Source organism: Eumetopias jubatus, unplaced genomic scaffold (genome assembly GCF_037043125.1).
Source record: "Eumetopias jubatus isolate StellerSeaLion01/CBP00866 unplaced genomic scaffold, mEumJub1_p1.0 scaffold_5, whole genome shotgun sequence".
NCBI classification, from domain to species: domain Eukaryota; kingdom Metazoa; phylum Chordata; class Mammalia; order Carnivora; family Otariidae; genus Eumetopias; species Eumetopias jubatus.
Genome location: NW_028274811.1, coordinates 149,342,225 through 149,357,859, shown reverse-complemented (window position 1 = coordinate 149,357,859; position 15,635 = coordinate 149,342,225).

The following is a 15,635-nucleotide window of genomic DNA, read 5'->3' as shown; positions in this document are numbered from 1 at the left end:
GATGTTTTCCCTGTGTGTCTGTGTTCAAATTTCCCCCTTTTGTAAGGACACTAGTCATACCAGGTTAGGGCTCACTCTAACGAACTTATTCGAACTTGATTACACCTGAAAGGTCTCTATTTCCAAATAAAGTCACACTCTGAGTTACTGGGTATTAGATATCTTTTGGGATAGGGAGAGATACAATTCAACCCCTAACACTTTCCTCTTCTGTTCAGGAACACTAGACCTTGCTTTCTGGATTGTGACCATAGGGTGGTTAACTCAGGGCCAGATCCTAATGACTGCAACTACGCTATCAGTCCCTACATTTTTGAGATCTGTGATTAGTCTACCAGCTCCCATTTTTGTCTTCGTAGACTTTCTCTTTCCCCTCTACTCTTATTTGCATCAGCTAGAGTGAGAGCAAAAATGGAAGGTTGTAAAGTCAGACTTTTAAACCATCCCAAATGGAGCAGTTGAAGTCCGCTGAGTACAGGAGAATTAAAAAGTATTTTTAGATCAATTATCTCCCTGTTGTCCAAAATTATGGCTCCACAGACTACTGTTCTCTGCTGAAACCAAAAGCATTTCCAACTACTGAAACCTGCACTGAAATTCTCCCTTTTCTCCTTAAACAGCTACACAGTGGCTGCTTTTTCTTTACTTAACATTCTAAGTACTGTTGATTTGTTGTAAGAAGTGTTTTCAAATAGAAGCACACCAGGCTCCCAATGTAAATGGAATTAAGCTGGAAAATCCCAGCAAGTCAGAGGGTGTACCTGTTAGGACACAGCCTACAGAAACCCACAGAGCTCTGCTGACTGTAGACTTTGCTGCTTATTTTCCCTCTGAAGTGGACTTAACCTGCCCCTGGGAAATTTCCTAACTTCTAATACTTCATGACCTTGAAATCTGGAAGCTGTTTTTCTTTCTTTCTTTCTTTCTTTCTTTCTTTCTTTCTTTCTTTCTTTCTTTCTTTCTTTCTTTCTTTCTTTCTTTCTTTCTTTCTTCTTTCTTTCTTTCTTTCTTTCTTTTTTTCTTTCTTTCTTCTTCTTCTTCTTCTTCTTCTTCTTCTTCTTCTTCTTCTTCTTCTTCTTCTTCTTCTTCTTTTCATTCACATTACTGCTCTATCAGCACTCATGACCCTTAGTGATGCCATTTGGAACATTTTTTCCATTCATTGTAATTTATTCTGAAACCCAGATTCAGCTTAAATTTAAAAAAAGGGGGGGGCTGCTATTCTAACTAGAGGGCAAAACAGCTGGTTTATGCTTTTTCATTTTGCAAATTTCAGCACATTAGCAGTTCTGGCAGAAGAGAAGATTTGCAACTCTATTATTTTGATGGTGATGATGATGGTGATGGTGGTGATGATGATGGTCATGATGGTAGGGATGATGGTAATGATGATGGTGATGCTCATGATGATGATGATGGTGATTATGGTGATGGTGATGATGATGATGATGGTCATGATGGTGATGGTGATGATGGTGGTCATGATCATACCGAAGGCAATATCTAGCATTCTATTGAGCATTTTACATAGATCATTTCATTTATTCTTCGTAACCCTAGGGGGAGGCTACTAGAATTTGCACCATACATGGTCAAATATAAGCCAAAAAATTTTCCCTAAATACAGAATTGGGAGGCAAAATAATTCCAGCTGGTAGAGGATGCTGATATTGCTTTCCCCCGAGCAATGCATTGACAAATGAATGTTCAAATAAATTAGATGCTCCATTCATTCTATCCGGTTCATATGTCAAAAAGAGAGCATGCCTTGTGCAATAAAAAATAGAAATTGTACCATGTTTTGTTTTTACACTAAAAACTATTGATAAACCATAAGAAAGCTCTTCTATTTGCTTTTATATGTAACATTTGTGGTTCTACCTAGAATTCTGTGCAATGAGCCTGTGACCAAGATTTAAAAAACAACAAGGTCAGATTATACTCGTATGGCCTAAGGATTGGCATGTGAGCCAATCAGGAAGTATAAGCATGCAATTAACTTACACTATCAACTTTTTATGAAAAATGTGTTGTCAATTCAACAGAGGGCAAGATAGCATTATAGAAATAAGGATGTATAGGATGAGCCCTCTAACTCTTTAGCAAGTCATACAAACAGAGGAACATAAACTTTTTAGACTCCGTACCTTTTTTCACCCTGTCAGCTCTTTCAGCACATCATGTAAGGCCTGATGTCGCATAGCTCTGGGTAAAAATTAATGACATTCAGCTGATGTCTAAGTTTGTCTTAAACACTCCAAAGAGAAATGAGCTGTGCTCAAGTATGCTCTTCTAATTGTGAGGATCCAGAAAACAAAGTCTTACCTTGCAGGAAATCACAGGGCATGTGGTCCTGGAACACCTGCTTCTGGTTCTGATCGAGAAAGACAGGCAACTGGGATGCTGTCCAGCAAAGAGCATCTGAAATAAGCAAATACGAAGCCAATTTTGTCAGGAACCTGAGTAAAAATATATTAAAATTCTCTGATATGAAAGATGGAGCTAAGAAGGAGACAGGGTCCGGGTCTATGCCACTTTGAACAGACATGGTAAATTAATGCCAGGGACACCAGAACCACTGTTAAACTCCTTGACCTTCTAACAAGTGGTGATAATTCTGCTCATCCAGTTCTTCTGAGAAGCAGATCCCAAGAGGGGATTAAACGTGCAAGAAATTTTTTGAAGCGGAAATATCTGTAAGAGAAAATGAGGAGAGAACCAGAAAAGGCTGGAAGAAACATCCAGACAAAGTTCTGACACCAAGAGAAAGAAGGTGGAAAGGAAGTGAGTTCTAGATCCATGCTGTCCATTGTGGTGAACACTGGACACTTGAAATCTCACTAGTGCATCTGAGGAACTGGATTTACCGTATTTTAATCCATTTAAGTGAATTGAACTGAAAATAGCCTCATGCCGCCAGTAGCTCTGGTATCAGATATTAGGGCCCTTGAGGATGGAGGAGCAATGACTTAGAAGTCATTGAAGTCTTGGAATGATCAGTGGAGCAGAGTTGCTCCACCCAAATGGACTACTCACCTTGGAACTCTTGAGTAAGAGAAAGAAAAAAGTCCATTTTTTTAGGACAGTTAGGGTAGTGTGGCATAATATTTATAGCAGTGATCTGGAGGCTCACTTTCAGAGTTCAAATTCCAGCTCTGCCACTCAGTTGCTGTATGACCTTGGGCGAGTCACCTAACCTGCTGTGCCTCAGATTTCTTATCACTACACCAGGTAGATTAAGGGTACATGTGACACCTCAGATTGTTGTGAGTATCAACTGAAGCTATAAATGTAAAACATCTAGAATATCATATCCACTAGATAATTCTCAGCTGTTGTATGAAATTTGGGGTATTTTTATTATAGCATCTTAATTTTGTACTAACTAAGGCAAATGGGTTAGAATCATGGCTCTACCACTGGCCACTCATGTGATATTGAGCAAGTCATTTCACCTCTCTGTGCCTGTTTTCTCATCTAAAGAATGAGGGTTGTAGCGTTCCCAGGAGTCATAAATAAGATAATGGAAGTACAGTGCTTAACACAGTGTCTAGCCCCTGTTAAGCACTCAAGATCTGTAACTATTATCATAGAATCATGTTATAGTATAGACAGCCATTGGGGTGTCTCCCTTGTGAGTGTTTCTAGGACAGAGAGTCATTTTTCTTCTAGTTCTTCAATGAGGAGCACTGCGAAGATGTTCAACAAATGTTTAATAAATGAATGAATGGATGAATGAATGACTCCTCAAGTACGAGTTTACCTGAAAATGCAACATTTTGGCTGTCGAAACGCTGCTTCTGAGGCTTCCCTCAGACGTCACATCCTGATGGCCCTCTAATAGCACATCCAAACAAAACAAAGGTATTCTATCCCGTCCACCCAGATCAGCTCCAGGGACAGCAGCCCTTCCATCACTAATGAAAGAGTTTCTCAGTAGCCTCAGCCCAGCACAAAGACTGGCCAGGATATCTCATCTGAGTGGACCATTGGCAGAGACACCTTCAGGATCACTCTCATCAATTCCTGTTCATTAAATGCATGCCCCTGATGGGCTGGGGATAAGTGGTGACATGTGGCTGGAATCTCAGAGCCTTGACAAAAGCAACATGTATCTTGACTCCCACCAATACCTTGTTCTAAGCAGGGGACTGGCAGGAATGCTTTGTTCAAGTCCTTGCTGGAAGGGAGACAGAGCTGGAATTTTACCTGTAGGTAGGGCCAAAGGAGGGGGAGCTGGGCAGTCCTGATGGCCAGAGACCCAACCTGCACAGCTCCCAGGCAGTGAGCCCTAGGGCGAAGCGATTATATCAGTTACTGCTCTCCAGAGAAACAGAACCAATGGGATATGTATAGACATATAGAGAGAGATTCATTATAGGGAACTGGCTCATGCAATTATGGAGGCTGAACACTCCCATGTTGTTCCATCTGCAAGCTGGACGCCTGGCTGGTGGGGTAAGTCAGTCCTAGTCTGAAAGCCTGAGAATCAGAAGAGCCACAAATGTGAGTCCTGGTTGGAGTCTGAACGCTCAAGGATCAGAGGTGTCGATGTCATGGGGCAAAAGATGGTTGTCTCAGCTCAAGCAGAGAACAATTTTGCTCTTGTTCTACATTTTTGGTCTATTTAGGCCCTCAACAAATTGGGTGATACCCACCCACATTGATGAGGGTGATCTTTCCTCAGGCTTCCCACTCATATGCTGGTCTCTTCTGGAGACACAGCCACAGACGCACCAAGTAATAATGTTTTACCAGCTATCTGGGCACTCCTAGCCGTCAGGTTAACACATAAAATTAACCATCTTGGGCAGGGAGATATGGAATCTTTTATTCAATTTTACCATATTCTCCTCTCTCATCCTAGGGCAAGGGAGAAAATTTTGGGGGGAAAATGTCTACCAAAGTTCCTGCCCTCTGATAACTTACCTTCCGGTGGGGAAGACTTGTAAGTAGCACCATCCATACTCAGAGCAGAAGGGTCAAGTAGCATCTTGGCTTTCTCAGTGCACATGAAATACTCTTTAGAAATCCCAGAAATATACTGGGGTCGGGTAGGAACCCCAAGAAGGCGGTCTGAGATCCAGCGTCAGTGCAGGCAACTAACCAGGTAGTGGGCTAGCATATGGGGAGCACACCACCCCGCTGTCTTCTCCAGGTGAGGTTTGGAGGCCGGCAGGGTGCCTGTGTCAGCATGTGCAGGCCTAGCAAATAGTGGGCACACAGTACATATTTGTTGCTTGAGCTTATGCTGCTGGTCATCTCTCTCAAGTCTTGGAATGGAAGTGTAGAGAGTCAGAAGGAGCAGTTACAACCAAACATTGCACCAGCTTTCAGAGTCTTCGCATTCATTATTCCCATCCATTTCCCCAGAATAACGCTTTAAAGGACAAGGAGCCTTGTCTTTGGTGTAGTGGGGAAGCAGAGGCACCTGGTCTGGAGGAGAAAAGTCTCCCAGAGGGGGGTGGGGGGGATGATGTGTGCATGCTCAGGAAGAGAGAAAGGCAGGCTCCGGGGAGGGGGAAGGCAACTTGAAACCTTCTGCTGACTCTTTACCTTCTCAACACTGAATAAAATGACTCCTTGCAAGGGCTGCTAGTCACCCAGGGACGGTTGGGAAATGTGATGGGGCATGTGGTTGTCACTGCACCTGGGGAATAATTGTAGTCTCCTGTTGCTGCAAATGCAGTGGCTCGAAACAACGCAGACTTCTCTTAAATTCTGGAGGTCAAGTGTTCTGACATGAATCTTATGGGGTCAAAAGCAAAGTGTAAGCGGAACTGCGTTCCTTCTCGGAACTTGAAGCCTTGCCCTTTCCAGCTCCCAGAGGCTGCCCACATTCTTGAGCCTCTGGCTTAAATGCATGCCCCTGATGGGCTGGGGATAAGTGGTGACATGTGGCTGGAATCTCAGACGTGGCCAGCAGCCACGTCACACTGACCTCTCCTTCTGTGCTCACACTCTTCCCCACCTCTGAGCCTCCTGCCTCCCACTCTCACATTCCAGGACCCAGTGATGACACTGAGCCCGCCTGGAGAATCTGAGCTACTGGCCTCTATGGTGAGGTCCACTGATTAGCAACCTTAATCCCACCTGCTATCTCAATTCCCCCTTGCCATGCAACCTAACATACAAGTTCCAAGGATTGGGGTATCTTTGCAGGGAAGCAGTATTCTGTTATCAGAAGAACACCGTGGGCACACTATAGGTGGGGGACTAGGGCTGCTAATCACCGGGAGACTGTCCCACACAATGAGGGGTTTTCCCCCAGAAAACCAACAATGCCCTCTTGAGAAACACAGCTAGAGTCTTGCTAATCCAAGATGCTTGGTATATAGCAGTGCAGAGAAGGAGGGGTAGCTTAGCTTTGTATGTCAAGGTGCCTTCTCCATTAGCAATGACAGCATCAGAGAAAGAATGAGAGTAGAAGAGGAAGAGACACCCAGAGAAAGAGAAACAAGGGGGACCTCTGTGCAGACAGTCTGCCACCCTCTCACGCAGAGACTGGAAAGCTGGAGTTGCAATTCCCAGACTCCCTGAAGGAGAATACATTCCATCCATGAAAAGCACTCACATGAGATATCAATTTCAAATTGAGTCCAGTAGGGAGAAAGTCGGCGTGCCTGTGGCATCCACGCTGCTGGGCAGCCCTGAGTGGAAGTAGAGCAGTAGAGCTGTGGACAGCTTCCCACACCATACCGTGCCTGCTGTAGGGGCCGAGCCTTCCAGAGAAAGACAGAGCAGGGCCCTCTGGGCTTGGGAGCTGGCTCTGGGACTTCTGCCTAGAGGCTCCTTCCAGTAGCTCTGCCATAGATTCTATGCACCACACTCCCTGCATTCAATCACTTTCCCTGCTCACCAGCTGGAGGACTTTCATGGTCGAACCCTAACAGGGGGGAGGTCTCCAGCAGAGGACCTCACTAAGATGGTACCTACCTTTGCATCTGTACCCACTAGCATGTGTAAGACACACAAAATGTAGAATCTGAGGATGCGAGAGTATGGTACATGACATCAGTCAGCCCCTCATTAGTCATAGGAGATAACTGACAAAGTTTGTCCTGGAAAAAGAACAGCTAACAACCAGGAGAAAACAAGACCTTCAACAAAATTATTTGTATTTGTCAGCCTTTGCTGTGGCAATAAGCAGCCTCAACATCTCAATGGCTTGCACCAGAAACTTATTTCCTGCTCATGAGACACGAGGTGGCGACAGGGCAGCCATGACTTAGCCTCACCTGGCTCTCTTGGGCTCAGCTTGGCGCAATTTGGATCTTCTCCTTCCAGAACTCAGACTAAAAACGTAGTGCATTCTGGAACATGCTGTTCCTAAGGTGGAAGGCAGGAGCTGCAGGAGCTGCAGGGCCTGGGCCAAACCACGGGCTCATATGCAGAGCCTCTGCTCAGCAATTGCAAATGTTTGGCTGTTCACATCCCAGTGACTGGAGCACCTTACATGGCCTACCAAGCCCAGTGAGGGGAGTGCACGCTCCTCCCAGGGGCCTGCTCTGGTAGGAAATGTGGCAGTGAGGGGGATGCATCATTCTTTATAGAGATGAGCTAAGGGTTAGCAACAATAATCCAGTCATTATTGCAAAATCTACCTGGGTACCATCCGCACCACGGCCCTACATGCCAGTTAGTTCCCCCTAAGTTAGAAGAAGTGCAACTTCCCATTGGTCCAGGAGAGCCCCACTTGCCCTGCTTGTACCCCAGTCTCATTCCATTGTGTGTTGGTCCCAGACAGAAGTGCCTCAAGTTGAAGTGTACATGATAGAGTCTCTCCCTCCCCAAATTTGTGGCAGTGGAATGCAAGATACATGGATGCCAGAGTCTTCTGGCACACTCAATACCCCTTACCTCTTAGCTATGGACCCTTCTCATCAGCAGGGCTGGGGGTGGGGGGTCTCTACGAGGTGATATCCAAACTGTGGGAGGACATCCTTGCCGCAGATCTGATGCAGCAGAGCACAAGGGGAGGCCACAGCCCTGGAGCCTCCCTCTGTCCCTTCTAGTTAGGACCCAAGGCAGGGAGCTCAGCCTCTCTGACCCTCAGTTCTCTCCTCTGAAAACTGGCACAAGGCCACATGGCAAAGATGTCCTGAGGATCACCTGTGAACTAGGAATGCAGCTCCACATTCTTCCTGCACAGTTCCAAATCCCAATGTGCCTGGATCACTAAGGGTGTGGTCATCTCGTTTAGCAGCAGAATCTGAACCAATAGAGGGACAGTTATAGTCTATTTCAATATGAACGAACTTGTGTGTCATTTATACATCTCTCTTAAAAAGTACAAATGAATTTGACACCCAGGTGCTGCACCAGACCTAACATAATATCCTATGCTTACAGCATTGTAACCATTGTATTTGTCAGGGTTCTCCAGAGAAATAGAACTGATAGGATGGGTGGATAGAGTGAGAGATGATGATGGACAGATACACGAGTAGATAGCGTTTATTCTAAGGAATTGGCTCACATGATTGAGGAAGCTAGCAAGTCCAAAATCTGCAGGTAGACCAGTAGGCTGGAGACCAGGGAAGAGCTGGTGCCGTTAAAGTCTAAATGCCATTTGCTAACAGAATTCCTTCTTTTTCTGAAAACAGTCTTTTTCTCTTAAGGATTTCAATGAATTAGATCAGGCCCACCCACATTATGGACTCGAACTGGTGTGCTCAAAGTCTACTGAATCAAATGTTAGTCTCATCTAAAAATACTTTCACAGAAGCACCCAAAATAGTGTTTGACCAAGTATCTGGGTACCATGGCCCAGCTGAGGTGACACATAAAATTAACCATCACAACCATGTTACTTTTATGAAAGCAGAAAAATTGAATGCGGACACAGGCCCGTCCCCATCCCCCCAAGGTCGGTGAGTTCTGTTAAGCAGAGCAGACCTCGGGTGAGTGCCGTGAGGGGAGAAGACTAACACATTCATATCAAAACCAATTAGGATGTCCCGGGATCTGTCCTGAGTTCATACCCTGCTCACCCGAGACCTGAACATCACTGCTCTTGTTCCCACTCCTGGAATTCTAGGAGGAAATGGGGCCTCCAGAAAGTATTTAAAACTCCACAGGCAGGAATCCCAAACTGAAATATCCAACCTGGAACACCTCTGTAGGAGCGTTGAGTGTTTGGGCATCTGACAATTGCTCCAACAACTATTAGATTTTAAGGAACCCACAAGAGGTGGGGTTTCGTGTCAACTTGTCCATTAGCAAGGATGGCCAGGCCATGACGGAGTGCAGGAATTGGTGAGGTTCAAATGTTAACTAATTTTGTTTATATTGTACAACTTTTATTCCCATCACTTAAACCCACTCTTATCATGTGAAATAGCTCTGCCATATGGCAGGAGAAGTGATTGGAAATGGGTAGCCTTCAAGGAGACGGTCCGTCCTACTGTCCTCTCTGTGCTCTACTGCCTGCCTCCCACCAGTGGGCCCTGAAGCGTCCCCCAGGCACTGGGGCTGGGTCACAGCACTCCCTCCCCGCATGGGACAGGGCCCTCTCCCCACATGAGACAGGGCCCTCTCCCCACATGAGACAGGACGCCTTACCAGATGGGACATGACCCCTTCCCACTGGGATAGGACCCCTTCTGATGGGACCCAGGACCTCTCCCCACATGGGACAGTGTCCCCTCCCCACTAACACAACATTCCCAGTGCCTTGTAAACTTTCTGCAGTAGCTACCTTGGTAGTTAAGTGTTGGGCATTGGCTCATTTTAATACCTTTTCCAAATCTTAGATAAAGATCTAATAATTTGTTAACCATGTAAAATTGCTTTAAAAAACCATCATAAAAATAGAGTTATGGGCCTATTTGTGGTGTCTGCTCTGCTGAATTATGTATATGAATTCACAGCGAGAACATCATCACCCAGGAGCTGTGATTTCTTAGCCTTTACTCTTTACATGTTAATCTCCAGTCTGTTGATCTGAATAGAATATATTTCACAAGCATTATCATTGCAGAAATTATCCAGCTTTAGCTCTGATTAAAAGTATAAATAACATTTTTTGCATCATCATGACAGTAAATTGAACGAAGAATTGCCTGGCCCCTAAATTCTCAAAGGACTTTTGTACTTAACTCATAAACCACTCTGATCAATAATCTCTTCTAAGGTATATATTTTATTTTGGCTTCTGTAATCATTGCTGGCTTTTAAAAGTCCATATTTTTTGAATAGCATATGAATTCCCATTCCTTAAGAGGGTGAATTAACACTTCTCAAAGCTTAGCACTATTTATAGATTCTAAATTGGGGACAGGGACTTTTTTTTAAGTTAAGAGTATTAAGGAACCCACTGTATGACAGGCATTTTTACATATGCTACTGTAATTAATTTTAGAAAGCTGTTTTTCTTTTTATTATTACTTGGTGCAGTGTCTTGGCCTCATGTATAGATATGATGTGTGAGTGTGTGTGAACGTGTGTATGTGTGAATGTGTGAATATGCATATGTGTGTTTGTGAATCTGTGTGAGAGAGTATAAGGGAGTGTGTATGTATATAGATGGGAATGTGTGTGTGTGTGTGTGTGTGTGTGTGTGTGTGTGTAGGAATGTTGAGAATAGAGAAAGCCACAAAACACTTGCATGAGAAATAATCTTTAAGGTTAGTTTTCCCCTCACTCAGAAGCCAGGTTGATGAGCCCAGTCAGACACTAAAAATCAAAGCCTATGAGGCCCACGTCCCCAGGGTGGCCTGTGGTGAGATATGAAGGTCAGAGTCCAGGACCTGGGGGATTAATAGTCTCCTGCAAAACTGAAACAGCCTTCATCCCTGGGTCATGGCCTGGAGATGCTGGGCATCCCCTAGTGAGGGGAGAGGAGGGGGCAAGAGACAGAAAGGGTGTGAAATTCAGACCAAAACTCAGATCACAATGGAATCTTTAGTGTAGAGCAGAGGATCTCTCATCTGCTCCCCTACCCGGCCCAGGGTAACCTGGTAAAGGTCTCCTAGTTGTTTTTTTAATTTATTGAATACATTTTTACAATTATTATCCAATAATGCACTACACAGATAAAATACTTGAATAGTGCAGGAAGACTTATAAAGAGAAGCAGCCCCCCGCCCCATGGTTCCCAAACCCCTTCCCTGTCATTCCCTCTTCTGGCAGTTACCACCATATCTCTAGGAAATGTCCATAGTACTTCAGTTGTCGGTTTCCATATTATGTATCAATTTCATGCCTTGCAATCAGAGGGTTTGGCTTAAGTACGCCACCACTGCTCCCAACCAAGTACATTGCTGTTTCTAGTTTTCCTATTGTTTCCTTTGCAACTCTGAGGAATGTACAGCCCTTCTTACCCCATCTGGAATAAACCACACATTCTGACTCTCTGATGTGGGAGCCGCTCACCTGCTAGTCCAGGAGCCCTTTGGGGCTTCCTCTGTGGAGTTGGTTCCAAATGTCACAAGGCAGCAGCCATGATTATCTGCCCCAGACTACAAAATCATGTTTACGTGCAGCCAGGTAGTTTGCTTTGACTTGCTTCCTTTTATTCTATTTTTCATTGCTCTCTCTGCAGTTTCAAATGCCTTTCAAGGATTTGCTTTCTTCATATCTTTTTTCTTCTTTCTTCCCTCAAACTCTCTAGTAGTTGGGCTCTGAGGTCAAGTCCTCCTTACCTCTCGCACACCCTCCAGGAGCTCTCCAGCCTCCCACTCCTCGACTCTGCTCTCGGGCTGCAACGCCAGGTCATCTGTCTCACAGGGCAGGACCCTCTGTGTCCCAGACCTTCCTTCCTTGCTTGAATACAAATGTAAGGAGCTCCCTGTGAAAGAAGACTGTTAGATAAGATTTTGGAATCCTTACACATCTGAAACATTTTCCATCCTAACTTCGTTCTTTATACTTTGATAGTTTTGCTGGGTAGAGAAATTTCGGTTCAAGTCATCTTCTGTCAGAACTGGGAGTGTTTTGGCATCCACTGTGGATAAGAAGAGATCTTATTTCAAACCTGTTCTTATTCCTAGGAAGAGGCTTTCTGCAGCCTCAGTTTTCTGAAATTCCTCAAGAATGTATCTGAGCATAGGTCTTCCTACTCGTGGCACTGAGAAATCAGTGTGCTGCTTCAATCTGAACACATTTGTCCTTTAATCCTGGAAAATTCTCAGTCTTTCTTTTTTACATAATGACTTCACTCTTTTTTTTTATAGACTCCTACTAGTCACATACTGAACCTCACACATTCTCCCTTCAAGTCTTTTGTTTTTTCTCTTATATATTGTGTCTCTTTTTTCTTATTCTCTTGAAGAGATGGTCTCTACTTTATCCCCCTACCCTTCCCTGATTTTTGAATAATTTAAACAATTATTTTGTATTTTAAAAGCTTTTTCTTATTTTCTGATTGCTCCCTCTTCTTGTAAAACCTTTTTCTTGCTTAGCAGAAGCAATATATATAGAATCTCTGAGAATACAAAATAGTGGGGGTTTTATTTTCACAAAAAAGTGTTCTTTTTTTTCCTGTATTAGCTTTATTTGCTTTAATATATTTCTTTGGTTTTCCTGTCTCTTCTTGTTCCTATGGCTTGGTCTTTCTAGCCACTGGCAGGGATTTCCACATCACCTGGATGTGGAAAACCCTATTCTCCCATTCCCAATTAAGTACAAAGCCGCCTCTAAGTTCAGTGCATGTGGGGGTAGCTTGCTCACTCTGCTTAGCTGGGAGTTGCCCTGCAAGGTGAGAAGGCAGAGTACATTGCTTGGGAAACCAGTTCCTACAACTAACTAGCTGGGCTTCTCTTTGGAAGTTTCACTGTCTTCTGAAAATAATTGTACTTTGAAGAAGGGAAGTTGATGAGGTTATAGGGACTGTTTGTGTGCTGTTCTTATTGTTGTTAACTAGGAAATAAGTTCTTTTTGTGATGGGATAGTCTTCCTGGGAGATATAGGAGCATCTGACCCTCACAGAAATACAGTGTCTCCTGCGACCATGTCAAAATCCCTTACAGTAAGGAACAAGGAAATTGAATCAGATATTTCTGTGACGTCAACAACACCAGGGGAGCTCAAGCCTAGAGTGCAGGCTGGTGTGGCTTTACTAGCTCACGATGAACGTGAGACCTCACTGGCGTCCCTGATGGGGGATGCTCCTAGCGTGAAAAGATTTGAACCCAAATGAAACAGAACTCTTTCATCACATCAATATGGGGATGTAGTCTGTCCTCAAATGTGTTCTCTGCTACCTACAGCTTTCCTTTGCTTCTTTATATCAACATTCCTAAAGCTATGAATAAAAGCAGATCGCTTTCCTTGCTAGTGTGCAATCTTAGACATGGAAGTGACTTAGTAGTCACCGATTTAAGCTCTAATCTTAGAGACAAAGAAACTGAAGCCCAAGGTAGTTTTCAAAGTGCAGTATCAGAGATCACGCCACCAGCTGGTGGGAGATGATCATAATTAATGATTTTTGATACTATTCTGGTAGCGATAAGCTCCTTTGAGTGCTTCTTAAAATCTTAAAGATGGGAATTTCCTCAAATCCGCTGCTTTGAGAAATTATTATTTTCATACCCTTTTCTCAGAAATGTACTCCAGGTTTCAAAGCTTTAAGTATAATTTAAAAAAAATACTTCTATTACTAACTTTCCTCTATTTGGGTTTCAGTGAAATACAGTAGGGGAAAAAAGATGATGTTTCCAGGATTTGATTTAATTGAATTGAATTTGGGGCGATCACCTTTCCTTTGGAGTGTTTTCATGGATCTACATGGTGCACATTAACAGGAAGCACTCGTTCCACAAATGACTTTAATGTTCTGTTCGTTTTAAAAATCTGTTCATCGGGATGCAGAATCTCAATAACAAATATTTGTTTGCCACACCATCTGGTACACACACAAGAGGTCCCATTTCCATCAAGCGGGCACCTTGCCATTGTCCCATTTTGATACAGGTGGTTTGGGAGCAGGACTGCATTAGCTAAATGTAATGATCAAGACTGCTTGTGATAACAGATCTCTTGACGGATTTATTTCTGCCCAGCACTCTTAGGAGGTAGCTGGATATTGACAGAAGTAGCTGGATATTGAAAACTGTAAGAGAGAAATTTCTAGGTATGAGAAAAGGATCTTTGAGTATAACAGGGTTTGGGAGGGGAGGTAGGGGTCCAAACCATCCAGATGCTATTCCTGAGGCCAGCAGAGGTCTGCATCTCCCCGTACAAAAGGTGATCCCACGGCCATGCCTTCTGCACCCTCATTAGTGGTGGCCTCCGTGAGTCACCTGCCCTCCTCTGGACGTCGGGTCATGCACTTGTGAAATGAGGCATGGGGGAAGCCCCCCAGGGATTGTTGCAGCCCCAACATTCCGTGCTTCTATGTCACGAATAAAACAAGAAGTTTCTGGAATGTAGTTCAAGAACAAGCCATTGAAAGTCTCTCTGGCTCTGACTACAGAGCATTTAAACAGAAGCCTACAGGGTTCTTTACCAACGTCACACCGAAGTTGAAAATCCAACATGCCTTGGTGAGAAGTGCCTTAGAGATCTTTTAAAAGCATTCACGTCCACTTCAGAGTTTCTCCAGCCCAGGGTCATATTTTATCTTGAGTTATGATGTTGACATTGAATTATAAACACTGGAAGTGCAAATACGCACTTTCAGTTGCATAATACAGTTGGATAATATTGTTTAAATAAGTAAGTTTGATTTAAAAAAAAGTCCTGCATGACCCATAGACATTGTTCTCAGCATTTGCAGCTGACATGTGACTTTTGTTTGTGGCACAGGCACTGAGAACGGTGAAGTAAACCCGATTCCTCCACCGCCGGCACAGTTGACCGTGACCGCTGACTTGCACAGAGATTCGGACACACTCCTACTCTGCTCCCTGGAGGCTGGGCCCGGCCCCCAGAAGTCACATAGCTGTGGTCACCTTGCTCCTCATCAAGGACACTGGCAAGGAGGCAATCTGATCCCAGCCTCCTGGCCCCTCACAATGCCAGCGGCTGCAGGAATGCCTGTTCTAAGCCAGAGCTTCCTTGGAAAAACAGTTTCAACCAAAGCCAGCTGCTGTTTGGGCAGTGACCTGGTTGCACACGACCACAGACAGCAAAGGCAGGTGGGAGCCGTGACACCAGAGTGACTGCCTCCCCACTTTCTCTGCATCCTGTAACCCTCCCGGGCCTTCATTTCGACCTGTGTTCACAGGATTCTGTTTTAAAGAAAGACTTGGGTCTAGAAAGAAAAGAGTATTTACTTCAATGTCAGCCGAGAAAACTCTTCGGAATGAGCCGGTGGTCATGCGGAAGAAGGGCTTGTGTTTCCAGGTGGCAGAATGAATAAAATCCAAGGCACAGATCTCGGAGCCCGCACGTCCAGCCCCGCCCCCTCCCGCCCCCGTGGATGCGGCCTTTCTGCTCCCTCTCCCAGAACAAAGCGGACAGGGCAATGGGAGGGAGGCAGGGGAACACAACAGCTCCCTGATAAAATGGAAAACACAGTAATGACGTCCCAGAGATGAAATAAGCCAACCCCTCCAACTCTGGACTCTGTAACTGCAGACATTTGGCAGATCTTACAGAGAGTTGTGTTTCTTCTCACCGTCAGGGTGGCCCCTTTGAGGATTGCACAACACTGTGCCTCACAGGGACTCCTCTCAATGTGCCAATTCCAG